Source organism: Homarus americanus, unplaced genomic scaffold (assembly GCF_018991925.1).
Source record: "Homarus americanus isolate GMGI-L3 unplaced genomic scaffold, GMGI_Hamer_2.0 scaffold30108, whole genome shotgun sequence".
NCBI lineage: Eukaryota > Metazoa > Arthropoda > Malacostraca > Decapoda > Nephropidae > Homarus > Homarus americanus.
Window position 1 is genome coordinate 994,021 of NW_024748109.1, and position 27,989 is coordinate 1,022,009.

Sequence of the window (27,989 nt, forward strand, 5' to 3'; positions counted from 1 at the left end):
TAAACCTTCTAACATTGGGTCGTCGTGTTGTTGCTGTGTGAGTTTTGTCATTAATTACTGTTGTTTGGTTGTTATAACGTTCCTAGAAACTATATTACTTTAATCATAGAGCCTCTTGTATGTGGGTATTAGAAGGCTAGACTAAATAGGATAAGTGTAGTTTAATGTGTTGATGACGACGAGGAGGAGAAGCTGTTTTAAATGACCAACTTCCGGGGGAGACGAGGGTTGGCTGGTGTGCATGAGAGACACTGATCTGTTTTGATTTAGTTTGTCCATCATGACTCGAAACTTGTCTGTGTGGTATGTCATTCTAGGCACTGTATCATTAAGAGCTGAAAACGAGTCAGCGGAAGCAGTGTGTGTGTGTGTGTGTGTGTGTGTGTGTGTGTGTGTGTGTGTGTGTGTAACTAGAGCTGGTGACGCTACACGGTCGATATCTGTACACCTGGTACCTGGAGGGGGAGGCCAGGCAGGCAGTGAGAGAGGACAGATGAGTCATTACGCATCACATGAGAGAGAGTAAACATTGAGGAGACTCCGAGAGGCTCCCTAAATATGTTCCTATAGTGAAATAGTGGAGAAATGTAGCTTTTTGACGTATTGGTAAATTGAGGTTGATATATTTACGTATTCGGTACTTGGATTATATTTTAGTCTTGTCTCTTGTAAATCCATCAGTGTCTCGTGAGTTTTGTCTCTTGTAAATCCATCAATGTCTCGTGAGTCTTGTCTCGTAGCCCATCAGTGTCTCGCCAATATGTCTGATAATCCAGGTACAATATGTATCGAGGAGGGCTCACCAAGCAGGCGTTAAGACCGTTTATTCAGTGAGTCACTAAGTTAATCTTATCTTCCCACTCGGCGTTAAGTGTATAAGGTTCCCAAGCATCCCACAGCCCTCATCTGGCAGGCTATAGTCTCGTGCACAATAGGAATTATCAAGTCTCGTGCACAATAGGAATTCTTACCAATAAATAATTCACATCAGGTAATATAATCTAATAAGAGTAAATTATTAAGGTATTTCTTGAACCTTAATTTGAGTGATTTAGTGATGGTTGAACTGTGATGGATGGAACAAGGTAGTTGGCTCGTTTGTGTCCCTGTTCACCTCTAAAGGAAACTTACGATCACCCTGAAGAATAACCACTCCAGCTTATTTCACCCAAAGATTAACTACCCTGACAATATTTGGGGGGGTTAGGTTAATGTTAAGGTGAGAGAAACTGAGGTGATATTCTTCTGTTGATCTAAGTTTAAAGGGAGGTAGGTTAGGTTAGGTTAGGCTTGCTTTGGGGGTAGGGGTGAGGTTAGGTTTGGTTTTGGGGGGTTAGGTTAGGTCTGCTTGGGGGAGGGGGTGAGGTTAGGTTTGCTTGGGGGGAGGGGTGGAGGTTAGGTTTGCTTGGGGGGTAGGGGGGTGAGGTGAGGTTAGGTTTGCTTGGGGGTAGGGGTGAGGTTAGGTTAGGTTTGCTTGGGGAAGGGGGGAGAGGCGGTAATTTTAAAGTGAAATAAACTAGGGGTGGAGATTCTTCAGGTTGTTTATTATTATTAACATATTATTATCGTACTGTTGTTGTTGGTACAGTGTTGATTGCATCGTACCGTATCTCCCTGGACGTACCGTATTTAAGATGAATTATGGCCGTTTCGCTCCATTTGCCAAGTTCATTCTTAATATTTATGGCGGTTATCCACGTCCAGTTGGGCTACCAATTACCAAGTTAATTACCTCCTAATGTTGCTTTTATACAACGTTTCATTTGCCGGAGTATAAAATTAATATTATAAATTTTTAAAGTCCACATGTTATTTAGTTTATACTTGGCGATTTTATTTTAGTAGACAGGGATTAGAATTCAACCTCCGGACAGTAACTCGTCATAAAAATACACATCTGTAACATTTATGTCGCCTTCATTTATGCCCGACTTGGTTTATCAGGTTTGAATATTGGGGGAAAAAGTTAACGAAAAACGGCGTATGAAGCACAAAAGGTCGGGTCGCTTACGTGTTTGACTCGAGACTCATGGTAGTGAACAGGACTAGGTTAGATTATTATGCCATCACTGTATATGGTCGCTTACTGTCCGGGTGAAGCAAAACATGTCCGGGGTGACGACACACACACTACATTGGATGGTGCATTAAAAGTTTAGAGATTCAGTTTCCTTCACCTTAATAATAACGAGACACTCTTTGTCATTGAAGATTAATTACTTCCTGGTAACACTTGTTTAAAAATATATATATATATATTACATTGATATAACAACCTTGGAATTCCTTAGTGTATGAAAAAACAAATTGCATTACTAGGTTGTGGTATAGTAAGCGAGTTGGGTAATGTTATAAAAGAAAATATGTCTTTGTAACAGTGGCGTTGTGTGTTTGTTCATTGTGTGTAATTTATCAACGATTATGTGTGTGTGTGTGTGTGTGTGTTTTAGACGAAGGCCTTGACTTCTCTGTTGACCGACCAAGGATCTCTAATTACGGTGTGATTACCAGCCAGGTGGAACGTAATTGCCACCAAGTGTCTTACACTCTCTTGTTTAGATTAGGGTGAAGCCGAGGGATGTATCTCGACCATATCCTGTAGTGTACCTGATGCACAGACGCTCAGGTACAAACAGATAACAATCTCAGTTCTCCCCGCAGACGCTGTTCTCGCTCCGCAACATTGACATAGCCCCCACTTCATAGCACTAACACAGCCCCCGTTCAGTAGTACAGACAGTCCCCACTGCAGCACAGGCAGCACCTTTTGCAGCACAGATCAGTCCGCCCTCTATAACAGGCAACTCTCAGTCCCCATCACGGACAAAACCTTGCCCGCTCCTTTCCTCCCTCACAAAACACCGCTTTTTCCCTCCCCCCACCCCCCTGTATAGACAAACTCCACCTCCCACACAGCACCCCCTCCCCCACATTCGGTCACAGCCCCCTTGCGCACGCACGCTTGTAAACACGCACACACACACATACATAAAACACGTTCACTCGTCATGTACCTTGTTCATATACGAATCACCAATGCATAGTTTTTGTTTTACTCCACGGTGAAGAAGTGTTTGTGTAGCGACATTGGTCCATGAGGCTGCTGCTGGCTGCTGTACCCTACTCTCCCGCTCTCCAGCCCACCTCACGAGCCTGGCCCATGATAGATTTCTTTGAACTGTGTCCAATTTACTCATGAAAAGGTCAATTGATATATGATGTTGGCCATATTTATTATTAATATTGGCCATGTGTTGAGGCCACCTGTTTACTCTTCCTTTGAATGTTACGTAAGTTATTTTTTTTATTCCCGTCTTTGTGTTAACTTTTATGGATCTCTGATTTATCAAAGTATTCCTGTTTGATGTTCTCAGTGTAACGTGATGCACGAGATTTGCTCGAGAGAAACTCCACAGGTAACGAGTAGCGTGAAAACAGCCAGTTATATATTGGATGTGAGGGAAAATACAGTGTTGGTCTGGGAGTCGTGAGCTGGTTTGAGAATACTGTTCTGTGTGATGGTATTTTAAGTGTTCGCGTTTCTTCTCTCTTTCTCCTCCTCCTCCTCCTCCTTTCTTCCCTCTCCCACCCCTCCTCTACGCTGTTGCCAACCAATAATTTCGGTCGCTCGCAATTTGTCATACGGTACCTTTTTTTTTTTTTTTACTGTTTGTTGGTGTTTTTGTGATTTGTGTATGTGGAATAGTTTGGACATAGTGATATATATATATATATATATATATATATATATATATATATATATATATATATATATATATATATATATATATATATTGCCTTATTATACTTGTTAGAAAGGTTATGAGAGTTTAATACTCTATAATGATGCTGGGATAGTTTCAAATTAGCCTTCAGATAATGCTCTATAATGCTCTACTCTCACATACAGAACTTAACCACCTCAACGCCCTTTGCAGTTCACCTAACCTAACCTCTTTAGTGTACATGTTATTTCAGATTTTGCTCTCTCTCTCGTAGTCTCAGTTGATATACTGTCATTTCTTCTTGGCCATTAATGTTATAGTGTCCTTGGGGTCCCCTCTGCCCGTACAACTCTCCGGCCTTGTTATTGAAGCTATTATACGGCGGGTAACCTTACTCTTGTGATTATGATGGTCGTTTACGCCCATTCTCCCCGTCGGCTCCTTCGTCGTCCCTCACTCAGCAGGGCTAGACCATTGGAGGGGGTGGCTGGGTTTGGACTGGACTGGACTGGGCTACTTGAGGACGCCCCCCCACCACTCACTCCTCTCACACAAAAGCCGCCGTGACGGACATCCTTGAATGGAATGGATGGCGGCCACCGTGTGCTGGTTTAAACTCTTTCAGATCTTCCCTCCCTCTCCTCTCTCCTTCCTTCCATCCCTTCCTCCTTCCTTCCTTCCTCCCTCCCTTCCATCCATCCTTCCATCCTTCCCACCTACCTTAGGAGATCACACTTACTCCCGGACACTGCTTAATACTTAGCTGGACCACTTGCTGATTCAGAGTTTGGCTTCAGGCTATTCATAGGTGATTGACTATTGTACATAAGCTTGGTGCTATTGATGGTTGCTACGTAAGACTTGAGGCTATTCGTAGGGTGATAGACTATTATAGACTACTGTACTTAAAAGACTCAGGCTAATAACGAACTGTACTTATCTATTTATGGACTGTACAAAAGACTCAAACTGGCTACTGTAGGCTCACACTATTTACACGAGGTGGCTGTAAGCTATGTGTAGACTCTTTACAGCTCTTAACTATTCGTGGCTCCTCCTTGAGAATGGAGAGTCTCCATGTGAGATTACCACTGGGTCCCATTTTTACTGCAGTAGAGAATGTGGGACGGCTGGAGGCGAGAGAGAGAGAGAGAGAGAGGTAGGGTGGGGTGGGAATGTGGAACAGACTAGAGAAGAGAGGGATGGGATGGGAATGTGGGACAGATTATAGAAGAGAGAGAGAAGTAGGGTGGGAATGTGCGACAGGCTGGAAAAGAGAAAGAAAATGGGGGATGGGTGGGGGTGGGGGTTAATGGTCAGAATTGTGGCTCATCAGACGTAGGTGGAGGGTAAGTTTGAAGGTAAAGTCTCTCTTCTTGGTTTGAGTCATTGTTCAGTATAATACTCTATATGATAATGGTGGATTTGTGATCAATTCGTAAGTAATGGATTGGTGTGTGTTGGAGATAACTGTACCCAGACCGTCGTGTGTTGGAGATAACTGTACCCAGATCCGTCGTGCTGAGATAACTGTACCCAGACCGTCGTGTGTTGAGATAACTGTACCCAGACCGTCGCGTTGAGATAACTGTACCCAGACCGTCGTGTTGGAGATAACTGTACCCAGACCGTCGTGTGTTGGAGATAACTGTACCCAGACCGTCGTGTGTTGGAGATAACTGTACCCAGACCGTCGTGTGTTGGAGATAACTGTACTCAGACCGTCGTGTGTTGGAGATAACTGTACCCAGACCGTCGTGTGTTGGAGATAACTGTACCCAGACCGTCGTGTGTTGGAGATAACTGTACCCAGACCGTCGTGTGTTGGAGATAACTGTACCCTGTATCGTGACCGTCGAAATATAGTGAAATTTAAGCCCTATTTTATCATACAAGTCAAGACTGTCCATCAATCACCATCACTACGTATTGTGACCATATACCTCAAGTGCTCGTGTTAAGGAAGGGAATTTGGTCACAGGTAGAGTAATAATTAGCTCCAGGTGTCAGCTATGGGTGGTGATATATTGTCAGTGAGCTTCAGGTGTCAGCTATGGGTGGTGATATATTGTCAGTGATGCTTCAGATGTCAGCTATGGGTGGTGATATATTGTCAGTGATGCTTCAGATGTCAGCTATGGGTGGTGATATATTGTCAGTGAGCTTCAGATGTCAGCTATGGGTGGTGATATATTGTCAGTGAGCTTCAGATGTCAGCTATGGGTGGTGATATATTGTCAGTGATGCTTCAGATGTCAGCTATGGGGGGTGATATATTGTCAGTGAGCTTCAGGTGTCAGCTATGGGGGGTGATATATTGTCAGTGAGCTTCAGATGTCAGCTATGGGTGGTGATATATTGTCAGTAAGCTTCAGATGTCAGCTATGGTGATATATTGTCAGTAAGCTTCAGATGTATCAGCTATGGGTGATGATATATTGTCCAGTGAGCTAGATGTATCAGCTATGAATTGGTGATATATTGTCAGTAGGCTTCGAATGTCAACTATGGGTGGTGATATATCGTCAGTGAGCTTCAGATGTCAGCTATGGGTGGTGATATATTGTCAGTGATTAAGCTGAATGTCAGCTATGGGTGGTGATATATTGTCAATGGCTTCAGATGTCAGCTATGGGTGAGTGATATATTGTCGTCTTCAGATGTCAAGCTATAAGGTGGTGATATATTGTCCAGTAAGCTTCAGATGTCAGCTATGGTGGTGATATATTGTCAGTGAGCTTCAGATGTCAGCTATGGGTGGTGATATATTATCAAGTGAGCTTCAAGATAACTCGTATGAATTGGTGATATATCGTGGTAAAGTGACCAGATGTCAGCTATGGGTGGTGATATATGTCGATGAGCTTCCAGATGTCAGCTATGGAGTGAGTAGTATATTGACTCAAGTGAGCTTCAGATGTCGTATGAATTGATGATATATTGTCAGTGAGCTCCAGGTGTCAGCTATGGGTGGTGATATATTGTCAGTGAGCTTCAGGTGTCAGCTATGGGTGGTGATATATTGTCAGTGATGCTTCAGATGTCAGCTATGGGTGGTGATATATTGTCAGTGATGCTTCAGATGTCAGCTATGGGTGGTGATATATTGTCAGTGAGCTTCAGATGTCAGCTATGGGTGGTGATATATTGTCAGTGAGCTTCAGATGTCAGCTATGGGTGGTGATATATTGTCAGTGATGCTTCAGATGTCAGCTATGGGGGGTGATATATTGTCAGTGAGCTTCAGGTGTCAGCTATGGGGGGTGATATATTGTCAGTGAGCTTCAGATGTCAGCTATGGGTGGTGATATATTGTCAGTAAGCTTCAGATGTCAGCTATGGGGGGTGTTATTAGTCTTTTAACATGCCGGTCGAGAGGATGTCTGGAGGTATGTAGACGTCTTCTGATTGTTGTGTCGCTCTGTGGTAATTAGGGTTGGGTTTATGTCTTGTGTAGGGATTCTTTTCTCCTTTTCTTTTCCTTTCCTTCCCCCTCTTCTCCCTTCATCCTGTTCTCCTTTTTTCCCTTCCTCTCTCTACACCCCCCTCTCTCTCTTTCTCCACCCCTCCTCTCTTTCAATCTCCTCTCTCTTCCTACCTCCTTTTCCCTTCTTCCTCCTCTCCTCCTCTCTCACACTCCCCAGCCCCTCCTCCCTACCCCCCTTCCCCCCCAGCACCAGTCCTCAGTAATCCCGGGTCCTCATCCATAACAGGTGTTGCCTGATTTCTCCCAAGCCCCTCCATTCCATCTCCTCTCCTGGCCCGTCCTTCTCATCCTCTTTCTCCTCTTTTGGTCTTCCTCCTCCTCTTTTCTCCCCCCTCTTGGTCTTCCTTCCCTCTTCCTCCTCTCCTTGGTCTTCCTTGCCCTCCTCTTCTCATCACCCTCCTCTCTCTTTGATCTTCCTTCCCCCTCCTCCTCCTCCCCTCCTCTCTCTTGGTCTTCCTCCCCCCCTCCTTCTTCTCTTCTTGGATGCTGGTGTACAGAGCCTGTGGCCAGGCTGTCCCAAGTACCACACAGGAGAAGCCCAGGCCATGATATCACCCCAAGCTGAAATGACCTGAAATGTATCCATCGACCCCAATTTATATCACCTAACGACTACTAACTACCCTAACACTATTTTGGGGGGAGGGGGGGGGGTGGTGGTGAGGTTAGTGTTGGGGGTGGTTAATCATTAGGTTAGGCCTAGGTTAGTTAATCATTAAGTGAAATAAACTGGGGTGGAGATTCTTCAGGTGTGTTTTTGTGTCTTAGAACTTTTACTATGACACCTGTAGTCAAAGTATCTTATATAAACATAATCATAACCCACATATATTTCAACCATGCCCTCCACCCCCCTCCCCCCACATACCTACAATACCTTTACCTGAGTTTACCTGTGTGACCGTCCTTACCAATGGTTCTCCTGGCTATTGGTTCCTCAAGGTGACAAGTGAAAGGTTAAGAATTTCACATGATGTGGGGGGGAAGTAACATGTTTCTACCACATACCTTCGTCCAGATGGTCTCTCGTTAAGGAAGTTTCTGCAGGTATGAATGTTTTTGTTTTTTTATTATCTTCCGTGTGGTCGTGAATGAACGTACTAGTTTAATATACCTTGTGTTTACGACCTTTGTTCCGGTGGTGGTGGTGGGAGGGGTGGTATATGGTGTTGTGGTAAGGCCGTTATGGTAATGGTGGTGTAAAACTCATGGGTAGCTGGCTCATGATTTGGGTGGGTTTTAAACTGTATGTGTGTGTATATGTCTGTCTGTGTGGCGTGGTGTGTGTGTGTGTGTTGTGTACGTATCAGGTAGGGTTTGTGTGTGGTTTGTGCGTGTGGTATGTGTGTGGTGTGTGTTTAAATTCATTGACTTAAAAGAAATCTTTCAGGTTAAAGATATATAAATATTCTCATCTGATACCCAAACTTATCTATAAAAAATATATATTCAGACTTAGATGGCTGAACAAATCCACCAATTTTATAATATATAGACATTTATTTAACGCAAGTAGCCATATGAATATTAACAAACTCACAATATGACCGTCACACAACAACTGCACTTGGAGTAGGGAGGTAGGTAGGGAAGAGCTCTCTGACGCAGGTGTTGTCTATGCCTCATCAAGCTTCACGCCTTCAGATGGTCACGATTGCCCTTGGTATGCCTGTTATGGGGAGGTGTTGAGTAGGGGGAGGTGTATAGGGTGGTGAGGGGGTCGTCTTGGTTGTGTGGAAGGGGTGGTGGTGATGCTGGGAGGTTGTGTAGGGGGTGGTGCTGCGGAGGTTGTGTAGGGGGTGCTGGGGAGGTTGTGTAGGGGTGGTGCTGGGGAGGTTGTGTGTGCGTGGTGGTGCTGGGGAGGTTGTGTACGTGGTGGTGCTGGGGTTTGTGTAGGTGGGTGGTGCTAGGGAGGTTGTGTAGGTGGTGGGGTGCTGGGAGGTTGTGTGGGTGGGTGGTGCTCAGGAGGTTGTGTGGGGGTGGTGCTGGGGAGGTTGTGTAGGTGGTGGCGCTGGGGAGTTTGTGGGGGGTGGTGCTAGGGGAGGTTGTTGTGGGTGGTGGCGCTGGGGAGGTTGTGTGGGTGGGTGGTGCTGGGGAGGTTGTGTGGGGGTGGTGCTGGGGGTTGTGTGGGGTGTGGTGCTGGGGAGGTTGTGTGGGGGTGGTGCTGGGGGTTTGTGTGTGGTGGTGGTGCTGGGGAGGTTGTGTAGGTGGTGGTGCTGGGGGAGGTTGTGTAGGTGGTGGTAGTGGTGCTGAGGACGCAGTGTAAGGGGGTGGTGGTGGGGAGTTTGTGTAGGGGGTGGTAAGGGGTTGGTAGTGGTGCTGGGGAGGTTGTTGTAATGGAGTGGTAGTGATGCTGGGGAGGTTATGTCATGGAGAACCGTTACACATAGGGCTTTCCTCCTCCACCACTTCCATTTTTCTGCTGTACTGATCAGGAACTGCTCTGTCAAGATGTGTTTTTTTTTACGTTTAATTTTATTCTTTTTCTTGTAAGATGACGCCACGCGATCGGAATTTCCCGCCAATGGAATCAGGGAAGGAACGTGATTTGGTCCTTGGATTGGTAGAGAGGGCACGTCATTGAAGGGCAACCGTACATGGTGTGTCGGGGAGGGAGGGGTAGGGGGGGTGAAGGGAGGGTGATGGGAGGGCTACGTTTATAACTCGTACGACCTTGGTATGATCGTTGCAGTGTCTGTGTGTCTCATTAAACACTGCCTTACATGGTGCCGTTATGAACACATCCAGCACGGTTAGGTTGGGTTGGGTTAGGTTAGGTTAGGTTAGGTTGGGTTGGGTTAGGTTGTTTTAGCATCGTGTAGGAGACAATGGCCTGAGGAATATTAGTATAAGTAATAATAAAGCCAGGGTGGTTTGGCCGGCGTCTTCAGGGCGAGTGCCGGTCTCCGTGTCTGGTTACTGACGTCTGTACACGGTGATTATAGTATAAATGCATGAAGTGTTGGTAGTGTCTAGTGTTCCATCTCATACAGGCTTTAATTGTTGATGGGTGAGTGTTGATTACCGATCTGGTTTATACGCGCTTAAGGTGTTTAAGAGCGTGGCAATAATACACACATACAGTCTCTCTCTCTCTCTCTCTCTCTCTCTCTCTCTCTCTTATCTCCTTTATCTTTCTTTATTTCTACTTCTCTACCCCTCTCTCTCTTATCTCTTTCTCTACTTCTCTTTTATCTCTATTGTCTCTCTTTCTCTCTCTCTCTGACCATGGTTCCGACACACACGAGTACTGATGATATACTATTTCTGGCACCACATTATCGTTTTACTTCCTCGAAGGAGTTCCCCCTCCCCCCCCCCTGACCACAACCTCTTGAAACGCTAGACTAATCCTCTCAAGTGATGGCTCAAGGAGGAGCTCATCCTCTAGCCCGCCCATGGAGTGTGTAAGGCGTATTAAAAGACTAAATAAAGACCACACGAAGACTTGGGACACCAGTCACGGTCGAGAGTGAGTAGAGAAAGGTTGTGGGGTGACTGACGGAGGGGAGCGATTGAAATGTTAAAGAAATGAAGGAAAATCTGCTGTATAATATGTTTAGAAGTAAAGTAATATTAATAACAATACAGTAATGATGGATAATAATACCAATAATAATACAATAATAATAATACAGTAATGATAAATAATAATAATAATAATACAGTAATAATAATAGAGTAATAATATTAATAGTACAGGAATAATAATAATAAAGTGTAATTATCATGGCTTACGGTATTAACTTAGGTTATAGAGTATTGGTATAACGACAAGGAATTTTAGAGTCGTAAAGAAAAATTATGAGATAAATATAAAAACCAGTTGATATTAATGACAAGACTTATTTGCTGACTAAAACAAAACAACAACAGAAGATAATTGTAAAAAAAACCCACGGATGTATATGTGAATGATTGAGCAGCTGGCGTGACGTGTTTCCACAAGGGTGATGAAGCCTGGGGGGTTTACCTGTATGGTCCAGCAGGTGAACACTAATGGATAGAGACCAGTCAGGTGTGTGGTGTAGGGGGAAGGGTTGATAGGAGGGCGTCAACTATCCAGCGTACTGTAAGAGGGTGGGGGGGTGGGTGGATAGTGAGGGAACAACACCAATCGTATGCTTTAGACAGAGGCGTGAGGAGAGAGAATGGGGGGCGAGGTAGGTGGGGATAGAGTAGTTATATATATATATACTGTACATGGGAGATATGGTATAGGGAATAGTCTAAACCATCCAAGTGTACAGGACATGGGAGGGAGGGAGAGAACGGTGAGACAAACCTAGCGTAGGTAACCCGTGAGTGAAGGGAGAAGGGGGGGAGAGGGGGTAGTGGTGCATGATAGACGAGGCTACACAACACTGGGAGGGGGTGTTTGGTTAGGTTAGGTGAGGGAGAGAGATGAGGAGGGGAGGGAGGGGGGGGGGTTGTGTGTGGTACTGTACTAACTCGCCTCTATTAGTTTTGACTATATCTGAAAATAAACAATGATGAATAAGGAACAGAAGATAAACAGTAAAAAGAGTAATTAGTAAAAAAGAATAATATAATCTTGTAGAATAAATATTGACATAGAAGTGTAAAGGATGTGTTGGGGGTTAGGTTAGGTTAGGTTTGTTTACATAATGCTCAAGTGATTAAGGTAAGGTTAGACGGAGTAGCTCTCGTTTACAAGTGTTTTTGGTAAGTGTTGAAGATAAATGATGGGAAGTGATGATTTATTGGTGCCTTGAAAGTTCTTGATTAGGTTATGCTTGCTGGAGAATGAGTGACGAGAGAGGGGGTTTGTTTATACATTCTAGAACGAGGCCTTTTTATAGACTTCTCGTTAATTAGTGAGACAGTGTTTTATACATTCTGAAACGAAGCTTTTTATAGACTTCTCGTTAATTAGTGAGACAGTGTTTTATACATTCTGAAACGAAGCTTTTTATAAACATCTCGTTAAGTAGCTATTTATATTTGTGAAGGCTTAGACAATTACTGAGAGGCTAACAGAAAACGGGAAAGAAAATAATCCTCGGAAAATGTAAAGAAATGTTGATGGAACTTATAAATAATGGTAACGGTAAAGGGAAACGGAGTGAGGAGGAGGTGGTGGTCTAGAGCCCCAGCGAGGTGAGGAAAAGTAAAAGGTGTTTGTACTGTGGTGGGGCTGAGGTGAAGAGGTGAGGTGATGTGGTGGTGAGGCGAGGGGTTATGGGGGTGGGTGGGGCGAGGGGTGTGGTGTTGTGGGTGGGGGGGAGGTGAGGTGGCGGAACCCAACTTAACCAACCTAAACTATCTTATCCTAACCAACTCCCAACCTAATCTTACCTAACCTAACCTCACCTCTCTTAAATAAGTATATATATATATAGTTGCGGTGGTGGGTGAGTTTGTCAGTGAAAATATGATGCGGTTTTAGTTCGCTGTCTCTATTACGGCGCGGATGAACCAGTTATGTGAGACTTCATTTCTCTTCCAGTCTGGGTAAGAAAAAAAATAAATAAACTTGCAAACCCTGAAGGATCCGGCTCTTGACTAGGATGTGGGGGGGTGGAGGGTTGTAATGGGTGGGTGGAGGTAGGAAAGAGGTGTATGGGGTGATGAGGGGAGGTTGTAATGGGTGGAGTGTGTGAGGAGGTAGGGAGAGGGGTTATGGGGGTGATGAGGGGGGTTGTAATGGTGGGTGTGTGAGGAGGTAGGAAAGAGGGGTTATGGGGGTGATGAGGGGAGGTTGTAAGGGTGGAATGTGGGAGGGGTTAGGGAGAAAGGATATGAAGGTAGGGAGGTTGGTGGGGGGTTGTAATGACTGGAGTGTGTTTTAGGAGGTAGGTAGGGAAGGGTTTATGGGGGGAAAGTGGGTGATAAAGGTAGAGGGAATGGGAGGGGGGTGGTTGTAATGACTGAAGTGTGTATTGTAGGAGTTTATTAGGAACGGGAAGGAGGGAGGGGTAGGGAGAAGGGTCATGGGGAGGGGGGAGGGGAAAGTGAAATGATGAAGGATTTTACGGATGGGATGGACTTGTGGAGTGGGTCGTAAAGAGGGGCGGGAGGGTGGGTGGAGGGGTGAGGGAAGGGAAGGAGGGTGCTAGAGTGAGGTGAGGCTCGTGTGATTTGGATTATGCGGTTCCGAAATGACTGGAAATCGTTGTGAATGATCTCTGAGGGAAGGGCAGCGTCGGTGGAAAGTGCCATGTTATGTGAATTTTTTCCCTGGGGGGGTGAACCTGGGGTGTTATCGTGTGAGGATTTACCTGTAGTTGGCTGTGTGTTAAATGTCGTTAGTTATACCTACAGAACTAATTATTACACTGTCGCTGTAGAGGACAGGTAGATTTTGATATTGTTGAGGGCATGTTGGGTTATATCCTACAGGTATATACAGTACAGGTATATATTTTAATCTTTTTATTGTTGCCGGAATTTTAAGGTATCGCTGTGTCTCTGCATTGACCGCCGTGTAACAGAATTAATTAATGATCATATATTTTAGAGAATTGACAGTAGAAAAAAAAAAAAAGTCATAATAAACTATCTTTTTTCCTCTTATGGAAATAGAGAGAGAGAGAGAGAGAGAGAGAGAGAGAGAGGCGGAACAAGATGAAAATTGTAAGGCATCTGTGAAGGTCGGAACAATAAAGAGCGTTGTTGAAGTCGATTAGGAAGGTTGCATAAACTCTTTCTATCCACTTGGAGGGGGGGTGGCTCATGAGCTCCACGAGGTTGGGCATGTGAGGCCAGGTAGGTAGGTTAGGTGGAGGAGAGGGGGAGTTAGGCCTGGTGGGTGTTGGGTGGAGGAGGGGGAGTAGGCCAGGTAGGTAGGTTGGGTGGAGGAGGGGGGAGTTAGGCCAGGTAGGTAGGTTGGGTGGAGGAGGGGGGGAGTAGGCCAGGTAGGTAGGTTGGTGGAGGAGGGGAGTTAGGCCAGGTAGGTAGGTTGGGTGGAGGAGGAGTTAGGCCTGTAGGTAGGTTGGGTGGAGGAGGGGGGTATCTGGGTGTAGTAATGGCTTATCTTTATGGGCATTGGTTATTGTTTGTGTCTGTGGGCTGTGTGGGAGGGGTAGAAGATCATATGTGTCTGGCCATGTGGAGGGGTGGTCAGGCTGTGTGGGAGGGGTAGACATATGTTCAGCGTGTGGGAGGGGTATAGAAGATCATATGTGCTCATATGTGTGGGAGGTGTATAGAAGATCATGTCTGTGGGCCATGTGAGTAGAAGATCATATGTCTGGCCATGTGTGGGAGGGGTATAGAAGATCATATGTCCGGTCATGTGTGGAGGAAGATCATATGTGTCTGTCCATGTGTGGGAGGGGTATAGAAGATCATATGTGTCTGGCCATGTGGGAGGTAGAAGACTATGTGTGTCTGTGGCCAGTGGAGGAAGATCATATGTGTCTGGCCATGTGTGGGAGGGGTATAGAAGATCATATGTCTGTGGCCATGTGGGAGGAAGATCATATGTGTTCTGGCTATGTGGGAGGGGTATAGAAGATCATATGTGTCTGGCCATGTGTGGGAGGGGTAGACTGTGTGTCTGTGGCCATGTGTGGGAGGGGTATAGAAGATCATGTGTCTGGCCATGTGGAGGGATGATCATGTGCGCCATGTGTGTGGGAGGTATAGAAGATCATGTCTGTGGCCATGTGTGGGAGGGAGAAGATCATAGGTCTGGGCCATGTGGGAGGAAGATCATGTGTGTCTGTGCCATGTGTGGGAGGTAGAAGATCACAGGTCTGCATGTGTGGGAGGTATAGAAGATCATGTGTGTCTGTGGCCATGTGTGGGAGGGGTATAAAAGATCATATGTGTCTGTGGGCTATGTGGGAGGGTATAGAAGATCATATGTGTCTTGGCCATGTGTGGGAGGGTAGAAGATCATATGTGTCTGTGGCCATGTGTGAGGGGTATAGAAGATCATATGTGTCGGCATGTGTGAGGGGTATAGAAGATCATATGTCTGGCCATGTGGGAGGGGGAAGATCGTGTGTCTGTGTGGGCCATGTGTGGGAGGTAGAAGATCATATGTGTCTGGCCATGTGGGAGGTATAGAAGATCATATGTGTCTGTGGGCCATGTGTGTGGGAGGGTATAGAAGATCATATGTGTCTGTCCATGTGTGGAGGGTAGAAAGATCATATGTGTCTGGCCATGTGTGTGGGAGGGTATAGAAGATCATGTGTGTCTGTGGCCATGTGTAGTATAGAAGATTGTGTGTGGGAGGGTATAGATCATATGTGTCTGGCCATGTGTGGGAGGGGTATAGAAGATCATGTGGGAGGGGGTAGAAGATCATATGTGTGTGGCCATGTGTGGGAAGGGTATAGAAGATCATGTGTCTGTGGCCATGTGGGAGGGGTAGAAGATCATATGTGTCTGTATGTGTGGGAGGGTATAGAAGATCATATGTGTCTGTGGTCATGTGTGGGAGGGGTATAGGATCATATGTGTCTGTGGCCATGTGTGGGAGGTATAGAAGATCATATGTGTCTGTATGTGTGGAGGGTATAGAAGACCATATGTTCTGTGGCCATGTGGAGGGGCAAGAAGATCATATGTCTGTGGCCATGTGGAGGTATAGAAGATCATATGTGTCTGTGGCCATGTGTGTGAGAGGGTATAGAAGATCATATGTGTCTGTGGCCATGTGGGAGGTATAAAGATCGTATGTATGTGGCCATGTGTGGGAGGGGTATAAAGATCGTATGTATGTGGCCATGTGAAGGAGGGGTTTAAAAGATCGTATATGTGTGTTTGGCCATCTTAAGGGGTTAAGTTAATTTAGGTTTAGGTTTAGGTTAGGTTAGGTTACGTTATAGTGTCATTAAGTGGTTGAGAGGAGGTGGTGAGGTAGTATAGGTGAACCCGTTATACCTGCAGCTGTTGGTAGTAGTGGTGAACGGACGGTCCCATCGGCTTCCCTTAACCCCGGCCAACGAGCATTCCATCTACACCTGTGACCTGTACTACAAATTACACATTAACCTGTATTTATCTCCCCAAATTAGTCCTTAACCTGTATCTATCTCCCCAAATTAGTCCTTAACCTGTATCTATCTCCCCAAATTAGTCCTTAACCTGTATCTATCTCCCAAATTAGTCCTTAACCTGTAGCTATCTCCCCAAATTAGTCCTTAACCTGTATCTATCTCCCCAAATTAGTCCTTAACTATCTCCCCAAATTATCCTTAACTATCTCCCCAAATTAGTCCTTAACCTGTATCTATCTCCCTAAATTAGTCCTTAACCTGTATCTATCTCCCCAAATTAGTCCTTAACCTGTATCTATCTCCCCACCCAAGAGAGAAATCACTGAGTCCTGACCCTTGAAATGTCTTGTTATGCGGTGTTTAACATTTTACAATTATTTACGTAATTTTCGTATCGGTAATTTTTAGAACGTAGGTCAGGTGGTATGAAAGGGTGGGTAGGTGGATGAGTACATGGGTGATGAATGGGTGGGTAGGTGGATGAGTACATGGGTGATGAATGGGTGGGTAGGTGGATGAGTACATGGGTGATGAATGGGTGGGTAGGTGGATGAGTACATGGGGTGATGAAAGGGTGGGTAGGTGGATGAGTACATGGGTGATGAATGGGTGGGTAGGTGGATGAGTACATGGGGTGATGGATGGGTGGGTAGGTGGATGAGTGCATGGGTGATGTGAATGGGTGGGTGGGTGGATGGTGCATGTGGGGTGATGAGAGAGGGTGGAGTGGGTGGATGGTGCAGCGTTGATGAATGGGTGGGTAGGTGGATGGTGCATGGGGTGGATGAATGGGTGGGTAGGTGGATGAGTACATGGGTGATGAATGGGTGGGTAGGTGGATGAGTACATGGGGTGATGAATGGGTGGGTAGGTGGATGAGTACATGGGTGATGAATGGGTGGGTAGGTGGATGAGTACATGGTGGGATGGATGAGTGAATAGGTGGATGAGAAGCAGTATAGCCTCAGCGAGTTACTGTGGTGAAGTTCTGGTATTCAAGGGTTCGCATTCCAGCCCGTTCGTCGTCTTCACACACACACACACACACACACACACGATTTTAATATGTCTGGCGTGATGCTTCATTGTACAAGACACGATGTTGGTTCATGTTTGGTTTTCTTGATGCTGTGGGTGGTGATGCGAGTGGTGGTGGTGGTGGTGGTGGTGATGTTAGTGATAGAAGTGTTGGTGTGAGGGTGTTAGTGGTGGTGGTGTTGGTGATGTTGAGGGGTGGTGATAGTGGTGGTGGAGTACCGCTAAATCTCACCACAATCACCATCCTCACATTTCTAAGTGGTGAGGATTTCATTAGGCTGTAATCGAGACGTAATTTTATGATCTATTTGGCGTGATGGTAAAAAAAATAATCCCTTTGTTTGGCCTCGACGGGCAAACTGAGGCAGCTATGAGGTACGATCATTAAAGGTGAGAGAGGTGTGTGACGTGAGGTGAGGTGTTGAGGAGTTGAATGAGGTGTTGCTGGTGGTGAGGAGAGGGGGGGGTGTTGCTGGTGTGGGTGAGGAGAGGTGGTGGTAATGGTGGTGGTGAGGAGAGGGGGGGGTGTTGCTGGTGTGGGTGAGGAGAGGTGGTGGTAATGGTGGTGGTGACATGAGCCAGTTCAGTCCACTTGTCTGTCCTCTGATATAACCTAACCAGACAGGATGTCATTCGTGTTGTTAGATGGGTCCCCGGGCTGACACGCTCTACTTGTGTATTCCTTGATTAAAATGAGTTTGAAACAATCTCGCTTTTATACATGAATATTCGAACACGTAGACCAAGAGGTTGTGGATTATAATACCTTGTTTTGTATACGTACTCTCCTTCCTTCCTTCCTTCTTTCTTTCTTTCTTTCTTTCTTTCTTTCTTTCTTTCCTTCCTACCTACCTACCTACCTACCTACCTACCTACCTACCTACCTACCTACCTACCTACCTACCTACCTACCTACCTACCTACCTACCTTCCTTCCTTCCTTCTGACATAATGCATATCCTCTTTGATTTGGGTACACATATAAACGCAACTAACCAACACAGACGTACTCAGTCATGCTCTAACTCCCGCCCCTCCTCCCTCCCCCACACACAGGAGTAGTCCCCAACAGTTGATGAATCATATAATCTTATCACTCAGGTGGTGGCGAAACTTAAATAGCCATTGTTGTATTGTTGGTCACTGGTGAAGTGTGTCGAGCTGGCCACACACACACACACACACCCCGCAACCACCGCTGCTGCTGCCCCGTTGTGACCGAGACTGAGTTGTTGAGATGTATTGACTGTCTGGTTGTCTATACACTACGTTGGTATTATGAAATTATTTATATATCTTAGCTATTGGGGACGTCTTGCTAGCTAGGGGGGTGGCAAGCAAGTATACCTGGATGGATTGGCAAAAAGGAATTGTATTACTAAGCTAAATCTATACTAGAAGTTGGCAAAAATAGATTAAATCACTTGATATAAGTAATTTTTCATCAGTACGAGTCGAGCAAATGGGATGTAGATTAATTTAGATATACTTGAGGTTAGTTATTGTGTTACGTTTAATTAGGTTAGGTTAGATTAGTTTGGCATTATGTACTGTATTTGTTTGGCCTAGTTAACAGAATGACACTTCTCCCCTACCCCCCCCCCTCCCCTCCTTACCCCTTTCCTCACCTCCTCCTTACCTCCCTCCTCCCTACCTCCTCCTCTCCTTCCCACCTCCTCCTCTCCTTCCCACCTCCTCCTCCTCCTTCCCCACCTCCTCCTCTCCTTCCCACCTCCTCCTCTCCCACCTCCTCCTCTCCTTCCCACCTCCTCCTCTCCTTCCCACCTCCTCCTCCCTCCACCTCCTCCTTACCTCCCTCCTCCCTACCCCGTTGTTCTTGCTAATAAGTTCTGTTTTTCTCGTTGTATTTAGGGTTATATATTTATTTGTTTGTTTATTTGTCGCGTTTACATATAATTACCTGGTGTCATGTTAGATAGTATGTCTCTATATAAATATCTAAAAATCCTGTGGGAAAATATTAAACCAATTGGATATATTGTTAGTCTTAAGTTTATTATGGTAACTAAAAGCTTCAAGAAAATATATGTGAAAGGAATACCAGAAAAGAGTAAGATACATAGAGCCTTGGAGTGCGTGAATGTGTTTAGTTATGAGAGTCATCCTGGTGAGTTTGGTAGCGGTGTGTGTGTGTGTGAACTGAACGGTATATACAGTATACTCGGTCTCTCGTTATGTCATCTCCATACAGCGGTGGTCAGGCCGAGTATATCAACATTGACGAAGAAATATTATACACGCGTCTCACTAGTAAAGTTAATAACCCAGTGTAATTGTATCCATTAGTTTAAATGCAGCCAATCGTAGCGAGAGTTGAGCGCTGGCTGACCGTTATTGCAGAGAGGCTGGTTCAGTTTTCATCGTGCATTTAGGTTAGTCACGAATCTGGCGGGGGGCGGGGTGTTGCTGCATCCGTACTGTCGACCATCGCCACCGCTGCCACCACTATATTGCTACCACTACCACCATCACTGACACCACTACCGCTGCCACTACCACCACCACTACTACCGCCACCACTGCCACTACCGCCACCACTGCCACTACCACCACTACCGCTACCACCACCACCACCGTGTTGCAATATTGCTTCTCTGGTGTGCTGATGGTGATAGTCTCTTTAATAGTGCCAGAGGCCGCGGAAGCTTACCAGATGACGAGCAGAACCCCTCTTGCCTCAGGGTGACGTTCGCATATATCAGGATTGGTAGTAAGACTGTCTGTGGCCGCGAGTTCCTCCTACCGCTGCTACTGCTGCTAGGGTAATCACCATCCTGTTCACACACACACACACAGTCTCCAGGTGTTCCGTACAAGGGCGATTATCCAGGGCCAGAAGCAAGAGCACCACGACCTTCACAACATCCCTGCAGTGTCCACCACGACCTACTTCACCTGCCTGCCACCATGTTGTAAATCTTTAACTTCCATATAACGGATTTTACTCTCCATTTAATTCGTATGGTGGAGGTTTCACATCTAACGGACCCTCGATATAACGGACTTTGATCTCTATGTAGTCTGTTAGATGGAAGTTTTACATCTAACTGACCCTCGATATAACGGACTTTGATCTCTATGTAGTCTGTTAGATGGAAGTTTTACATCTAACTGACCCTCGATATAACGGACTTTGATCTCTGTGTAGGTGTGTTTTGGTAGAGGCTTGAGGTCAACACATGTCTCACTGTCCCACGCAGCTGTTCTACAAGTATACAGCTGTAGAGATTATATTTTCGTGGGATTTATACACCGTGGAGTAAAGTGAAAGAGCCAAAATAACTTCCAATATATAAGTTGTTTCTACAGTAAGTCACTTGGGTTATAAACAGCAACATCTTGATGGGTGGAAACTCATACCGTGTAATTTTGTCTCGGAGGCCCAGACCATAAGGGTGGAGAATTGGTCTATAAAACTGGGCTCAAGTGTGCGGCAGGTGTGGTGGACGCAGGAACTTGTGGAGGAGTGTATGGTGGTAGAGTTCCCTCCTGCTGGTGGTCGTGATGAGAGATAAGGGTAGGTGAGGAGGGGGGGGGGGATAATAGCTTCTTGTGGTCGTTACTTGTATACTGTATAGAAGCAGTAGTGTGTCCAGTGTGTGTGTGTGTGTGTGTGACGGACTTCTCATGTAAAGCCAACCTTCTCCACCTACAGTATACCACACTTTCTCTTATGGTAGTAATAAACGGATAACTCGAAGTGAAAGAAGTATCCGTCGTGAAAGAAGTTTTCCCTCTCGCGCTGTTAATATCGGCTACAGGCTGTTGGGAAGTGCTGGCACCAAACGAGACTATACTGTAGGAGGCGCAGGATGGTTGTGGTGGTGTAGGAGGAACGATGGTTTGTCATTGGGGGTTGTGTGTGTGTGTGTACGGGCGGATGGCGTAACTTACAAGGTAAATTGTCTTGTGTACCAAACATGTCACACACACACACACACACACATACACTTTCATTGTCACTTCATCTTCCCTCCTGTCCTCTTCCTTTCCTATACCATCCCTTTACTCCCTCTCGTCCACTCCCTTTTCCTTTCTTTCATTGTGTGCCATTGTAGGGGAGGGAGGTAGGTAGGTAGAGGGAAAGGGGAGGGTAGATGAGAAGAGGGAATGGAAGAGAAAAGGGTAGGTGAAGGGGGGAGAAGGAAAGGGGAGTGTAGGTGAGAGGTAGGAGAAAAGATACGGTAAGTGAGGGAGAAAAGGGGGGAGGGGAAAGTTGGAGGAGGGGAGAGAGGATACGGTAGGTAAGGAGGAGGAGAGGGGTGGATCAGGAGAAAGGTAGGAGAGAGGGGGTCAGGGGAGAGGGAGGAAAGGGGTGGATCAGGAGGAAAGGTAGGAGAGGGTTGGGTCAGGAGAAAGGTAGGAGAGGGGTGGGTCAGGGGAGAGGGGTGGGTCAGGGAAGGCATGAAGGTTAAATTGGGTCTTTGTGTGGTAATGGATTGTGCCTGAGTGGTTATTTACAGAGTGTGAGTTGGACCCCGCGATGTGTATAGTGTTGTGAGGTTAAGTGGGCGGCCACCTCTTACGCCCACACGCCCACTGTCCTTGTTATCACCTTCACAGCCTCTAAGATTAGGTTAAGGTCTTATTAATGTACGTTGGCCCGTTATTTGATGGTATGGTGGTCCTTGTTAACTTTGGTACGTGATTACTGCCATAGTATTATACCTAACTGGCTATATTACTCAAGTACGCTACCTCGCTATATTTTTTCCCCAGTATTCACGTCTCGTCTCCCCACACAACACGAAGCTACTGATTTTTTTCCCTACCTATCCTCCTCCTCCTCCTCTTCCTCATCTTCCTCCTCTTCCTCCTCCTCCTCCTCCTCCTCCTCCACGCTGGACATGGAACACGAGCATCAAATTCAGTTTTTTATTAAATTTACACAATTTTATATTTTTTTGGCGGGTGGTATTTTTTCATATATTTTCTTTCTTCTTGGGTTTCATATGGGATTTATTTATATATATTTTTATTTTTTATTTCTCAGATATATATTTTGTGTGTGTCTATTCCCACCATTCTCTGTTTTTCTCTTGTTCTCTTTCTATCTTCTGTTGCTACACCACCTTATCACCTCCCCCTCTCTCTCTCTCCCTTCTCTCCTTCACTCCCTCCCTCACTCACGATTGACTGGCCCATTCTCATGTTCCATTCCTATCTTCTCTTCTCTACCTCTCCTCCCTACCCCAACATACCTCAGACCTCCTCCTCCTCCTCCCACCCCTTACCTCAAACCCTCTTCCACCCCACCCCCACCACCCACTTCAACCCTCTTCTCAACCATCGTCCCCCTTCAAGTTCTCTCCCCTTCCGTCCCACTGCAATCACAACACACTCTTCTCCTTCCCTCCCTCTGCCTTCCCTTCCTCTCACCTCCTCTCCCTCCCCTCCTCTATACGTTAAGCTTGCTCCTCCCCTCCTCTTCCTCCCTCCTCCTTCCTCCTCTTCCTCTCTCCTCCCTCTCCACTCCACCGATCACATGACTGTTGGTCCCTTGTGTGTACGGGTCAGTGAGTGGGTTATGTGGTGGAGGAGAGAGGGGTGAGAGTGTTGGGGGTGTGTTGGAGATGTAGGGGGGTGAGGGAATGGATGGTTGGGGGGTGTTGGTGCAGAAAGGGGAGAAATGGTGGAGATGGAGATTGTTGGTAGGGATGAAGGGTGTTGTTGGGGATGGAGGGTGTTGTTGGGGATGGAGGGTGTTGGTGGGGATAGAGGTGTTGTGGTGGGGATGGGAGGGGGTGTTAAGGTGGGGATGGAGGTGTTGGTGGGGATGGAGGAGGGTGTTGGTGGGGATGGAGGGCTGTTGGTGAGGATGGAGGGGTGTTGAGTGGGGATGGAGGGAGTGGTTGGGATGGAGGCTGTTGGTGGGGATGGAGATGTTGGGATGGGCTGTTGGTGGGGATGGAGGCTGTTGGTGGGGATGGAGGCTGTTGGTGGGGATGGAGGTGTTGTTGGGGATGGAGGGTGTTGGTGGGGATGGAGGGTGTTGGTGGGGATGGAGGGTGTTGGTGGGGATGGAAGCTGTTGGTGGGGATGGGGGCTGTTGGTGGGGATGGGGGTGTTGGTGGGGATGGAGGTGTTGTTGGGGATGGAGGTGTTGTTGGTGGGGATGGAGGCTGTTGGTGGGGATGGAGGGTGTTGTTGGGGATGGAGGCTGTTGGTGGGGATGGAGGGTAGTGGTGATGAGGGAGGTGCTGGTGATCCGGTGATTGGAGAAAATTAAGTTTCAGTAAGTTTAGGGGAACATAATAATGCAATTCTTACATCTCTCTCTCTCTCTCTCTCTCTCTCTCTCTGTCTCTCTCTCTCTCTCTCTAAGAAGCCTCGAGTTAGTATTTGTTTTGTTTGTTTGTTTATTATGGTTTAAAATTATATGGCATTTTGGTGAAGAGAATCTCAGTGTTATCATTTCGCGTGTGTTTGTTTGTGTGTGTGTGTTTGTTTTTAAGACGATATGACAGTAGGGTATTTTTTTGTTTTAGCCTAAGTTGTGTTTGTTAGTGGACTGATAATGTATTTATTTATCTGTACTTGTACCTGTGTTTCTTACCTGTACCTGAACTATTATATCTCAACATTAATGGCACCAAATAAAATTAGAATATAATACTATATAAGAAAAACTTACACTAATTAAAAGTTGCTTAAAATTTTTACTAGAGAGGAGAGAAAACGAGAAGAAATATACCCAAGAATTATTTTATCTCTGCAGCCAAACCAAACTTAAAATTACATTAGGGAAACAATACGAGTATAGTTTTCCCCGAGTTGGATTGTAAGTGATGGTAGTTTTTATTGTCGGGAGAAAATAAAGCCGCTTTTTCCCTTGGTCAGAGTCGACAATTTTTTGGGCGTTGGAATAATAAAAAACTGAAAAAAAAATATTAATAATAAAGAAAAAAAATAATCAAATCCCGTGAGTTTGATGTTATTTCATATACATGGGCTGGGGTTTTTGTTAGTCTCTCTCTCTCTCTCTCTCTCTAATTTACTCCTGCTCTGTCGTTCTATTGCTCCCTCTTCCATATCCTCCTTCACTTCCTCCTCTTTCAGTCCTTTCCACCATGTTTTCGCCCCCTTCCCTCCCTCCCCTGCCCCCCCCCCCTTTTTTTCTTTCTCTCATTTCCCTCCCTCTCTCCCCTTTCCCTCACCTCTCCTCAACCCTTCACCGTTCCTCAGGGTCTCCTTCTACCCCACGGTCTACTCTTCCCTCCCTCCACTCACTCCCCTTCCACTCATTCCCCCTCCACTTTAGCCACAATGCCCTCCACTTTTCTCTTAGTTCCCTCCACTCATAGTACCTACCGGCAGTCCCTCTTTGTACCCTCCAACAGCATCTTAACTTTCCTCCATCCTTCCATCAGTACCCTCTACCTATTCCCTCCCTCCTTCCCTCCGTTCTTCCCTCCCCTCTATCCTCTACTATGCCTTCCCTCCTCTCCACTCTGCTCCCCGACTATCAGTACCTCAACCCTCCCCCCCCCACCACACCACCACTCTCCCCTTCGTCAGGCGGTGATGAATGGCCGCATCGTCGTAGCCTACAGAGTCAGATATTTTTGATGAGGTTTGTGTTGCATATACTCTCTCTCTCTCTCTCTCTCTCTCTCTCTCTCTCTCTCTCTGCTCCCCCCTCTTGCTCCCCATCTGCCTCTTCATTCCCCCACCCTCTCCCTGATGAACCTGTAGCTCTCCCAGGCTCTCTCTTCACCCTCCCCCACCCTCCCCCATCCCTCCCTCCCTCCCCCCTGATGAACGGTGGCTCTCCCTCTTTCACCCCCTTTCACCCCTTTCACCCCTTTCACCCCTTTCTCTCGTCCTGATGAAATATGACGCGACTCTTACACTCTACCCTGTATGCACTGTTTATATCCCCAGGTCTCATAAAACATAACATTGGTGCAACTTGGGGGATTTATGATTTTGTTTTATCTCCTCTGTCTTCTTCCTTCCTTCCTTCATTTCCTTCATCCTTTCCTTCCTTCCTTCTTCTATCTCTTTTCCTCTTTTTTATACTCTCCCTCCCCCCCCCTCCCCTCACTCTCTCCCTTCCATACTCCAAAATATCATAAAATATTACAAAACTACACAATTTCTCCCTCCCTCCCTCTCTCCCTCCCTCCCTCTCTCCCTCCCTCTCTACCTACCTCCCTCCCTCGCCCTTCCTCGCAAAATACAGTACAAATTCTCCTGAAATATGAGTAATACAGCACCCAAAATACAGTTCACTTCTCCCCTACCATAACCTGAATATAGAGGAATACTTTTTGCTTGTTCATCAGTAAACCCAAAATATTGATGTAACCAAAATCAACCTTTAGAGAATCAGAGACATCACACAGTGCGTCTCTCTCTCTCTCTCTCTCCTCTTCGTCCTTTGACTCTTTTATCCTTCTCCTTCTCTTACTCCTTCTTCACCTCCTTCCTCACCTCCTCCTCTTACTCCTTCTTCCCCTCCCTCCTCACCTCCCCTGACCATAGTGTGGAAGAACCATAAGTAGTAGAGAAAGAACAAGTAGTGAAGATAACTAGAATCTACAGTAGGTGTGTGTGTGTGTGTGTGAACCGTTAGGGAAGTGATGGTGGCGGGGTAGACTGTGACGCCACACACACACACACACACACACGCACACACACACACACACGCGCGCGCGCGCGATATATTATTTTTATTAGTTGCCTCTTCAGCATTTTTGGTTAGGATGGCAGTTGGGGAGACGGCTTTATTATTATTCGTGTGTGTGTGTGTGTGGTGGTGGTAGTGGTTGAGGTTCAGTTATTGGGAAGGGTTGATTGTATTAGTGTATGTGATTGTAGTTTCTTGTGGCTGTTGTTATTTTGTTATCTTTATTCCATTACGTTTGGTTATCATGTACGTATATTGTTATCATATTGTTATCTTTAGTTGGTCTGTCAGAGCAGGAAGTGAAAGTTGTTTCTTGTGTGAGTGTGTGTGTATATAGTTTTAGAGGCGTGCACATGAGATAACGCGCTTGTTCACACATGTTCATGCACACACAAGCACGCAATCTAACCTCAACGCCACACACACACACTAAAAGGTACACTTCGTATATATATATATATATGTATATATATATATATATATATATATATATATATATATATATATATATATATATATATATATATATATATATATATATATATATATATATATATATGTATGTGTGTGTCTCTCTCTAGGCAGGAAATATTGTAATTCCTAAGGGTGGCTTCTGGGCGGTGTGGTGGGCCAAGGAAGGCAATTCCGTTTACAGGATATATGGGGGACATTAGTTCTTATAATACGTCGTGGTCACATAAATCTTGGGCGGTTCTGGCGGGAAAATTGGCGAAAGGTTCCGGGTCGTGTTTTCTCACTTAACGTAACCTGACCTTACCTGACCTAACCTAACCTCATCTAACCTCATCTAGCCTAATCGAATCTAACCTAGCCTAAGCGGGAGGGTAAGCCTGTTTATTTGTAGCCTAGGGTAAGAATGGGATGTGTGTGAAGGGAATCTGTTTTTATTATCTCTGTTTTTATGTCTTTCCTATTCTCTTTCTCTTCTCTGATAAAAACTTACTAATTTAATTGAAAATATATTCATTGGACCGGCTATATATTTCCACTGAAAGTTGTTTTGGTTCTCGTGAAGATTTGGTTAGGTTAGGTTCCTTGATCGTCCTGGGAGAAGTATCGAGGCGTCACTGTTGGGTTAGATTAGGTTAAGTTCCTTGATTGTCCTGGGAGAAGTATCGAGGCTTCACTGTTCGGTTAGGCTGTGTTGTTAGGTTCCTTGATCGTCCTGGGAGAAGTATCGAGGCGTCACTGTTGGGTTAGATTAGGTTAAGTTCCTTGATTGTCCTGGGAGAAGTATCGAGGCCTCACTGTTGGGTTAGGCTGTGTTGTTTGGTCCCTTGATCGTCCTGGGAGAAGTATCGAGGCTGTGTTTGGGTCCTGATGTGATATTGATGCATGAATAATATAATTTATGTGTTTCTTTTAGGCTCTGGGATTAATATTTTCTTTTTTTTCCAGGATGTGACAGTAATTCCATAGAAACATTGAATTGGAATTTTTTTCAGTACTGGGAAAAAAAAATACAACACGTTTGAAATATTAAACAAAAATATATTTGTCGAAGTGTTGGTGATTAGAAAAAAAAATATAAAATAAGAATAAATTTACGAGTGTTGTTGGAAAGTGAAGGAAAAAAAAATTAGTGCATTGGTGACGTGGTAAAGAAAAATAAGACCTATCTTCTTCTGGTGCTTCAGTGTTGATGAAGCACCTGTAAGACTCTTTTGACCCTGCCTCATACAGTGTTCCTGATTGGTCATATTGGGTTCATCTGTGTTACTGATTGGTCAAACCTAAGTTCCTCTTGGTGTTGTTATTGGTTAAATCCAAATCCAACGCTGCTGATTGGTCTAAGGCATTGACACAAAACATTCCGAACAATTAACGAAAAAAAGAAGAAGAAAATTGTGACTTAAAATCATTAAAACATTGAAACTACTATTTTGTGTTGACGAAAAAAACTACTGCACCGTTTGAACTTTCCTTACACCTTGAGGACTGAAGGGTGACCTCTCGCCCAGGAACAACACCACCTATATTAAAAATACCTGGTGTAGTAGGCGAGGTGTGAAGGCGTGGAGTGTCAGATCAACCGTGTCCTTCCCTCACTCACACCACGACACCAGCCACCCATAGTCAGCCAGTCTTGA

The 27,989-nt window shown here is 45.5% G+C and overlaps 1 long non-coding RNA gene across 1 annotated transcript in view; it reads left to right on the forward strand.

Moving 5' to 3' along the window:
• Positions 1-27,744, forward strand: part of LOC121880168 — a 30,395-nt gene extending 2,651 nt beyond the window's left edge. Inside the window, exon 2 of the long non-coding RNA XR_006091499.1 lies at positions 27,298-27,744. This is a non-coding gene — a long non-coding RNA (uncharacterized LOC121880168). The remainder of the gene's footprint in view (positions 1-27,297) is intronic.
• Positions 27,745-27,989: the final 245 nt, after the last annotated feature.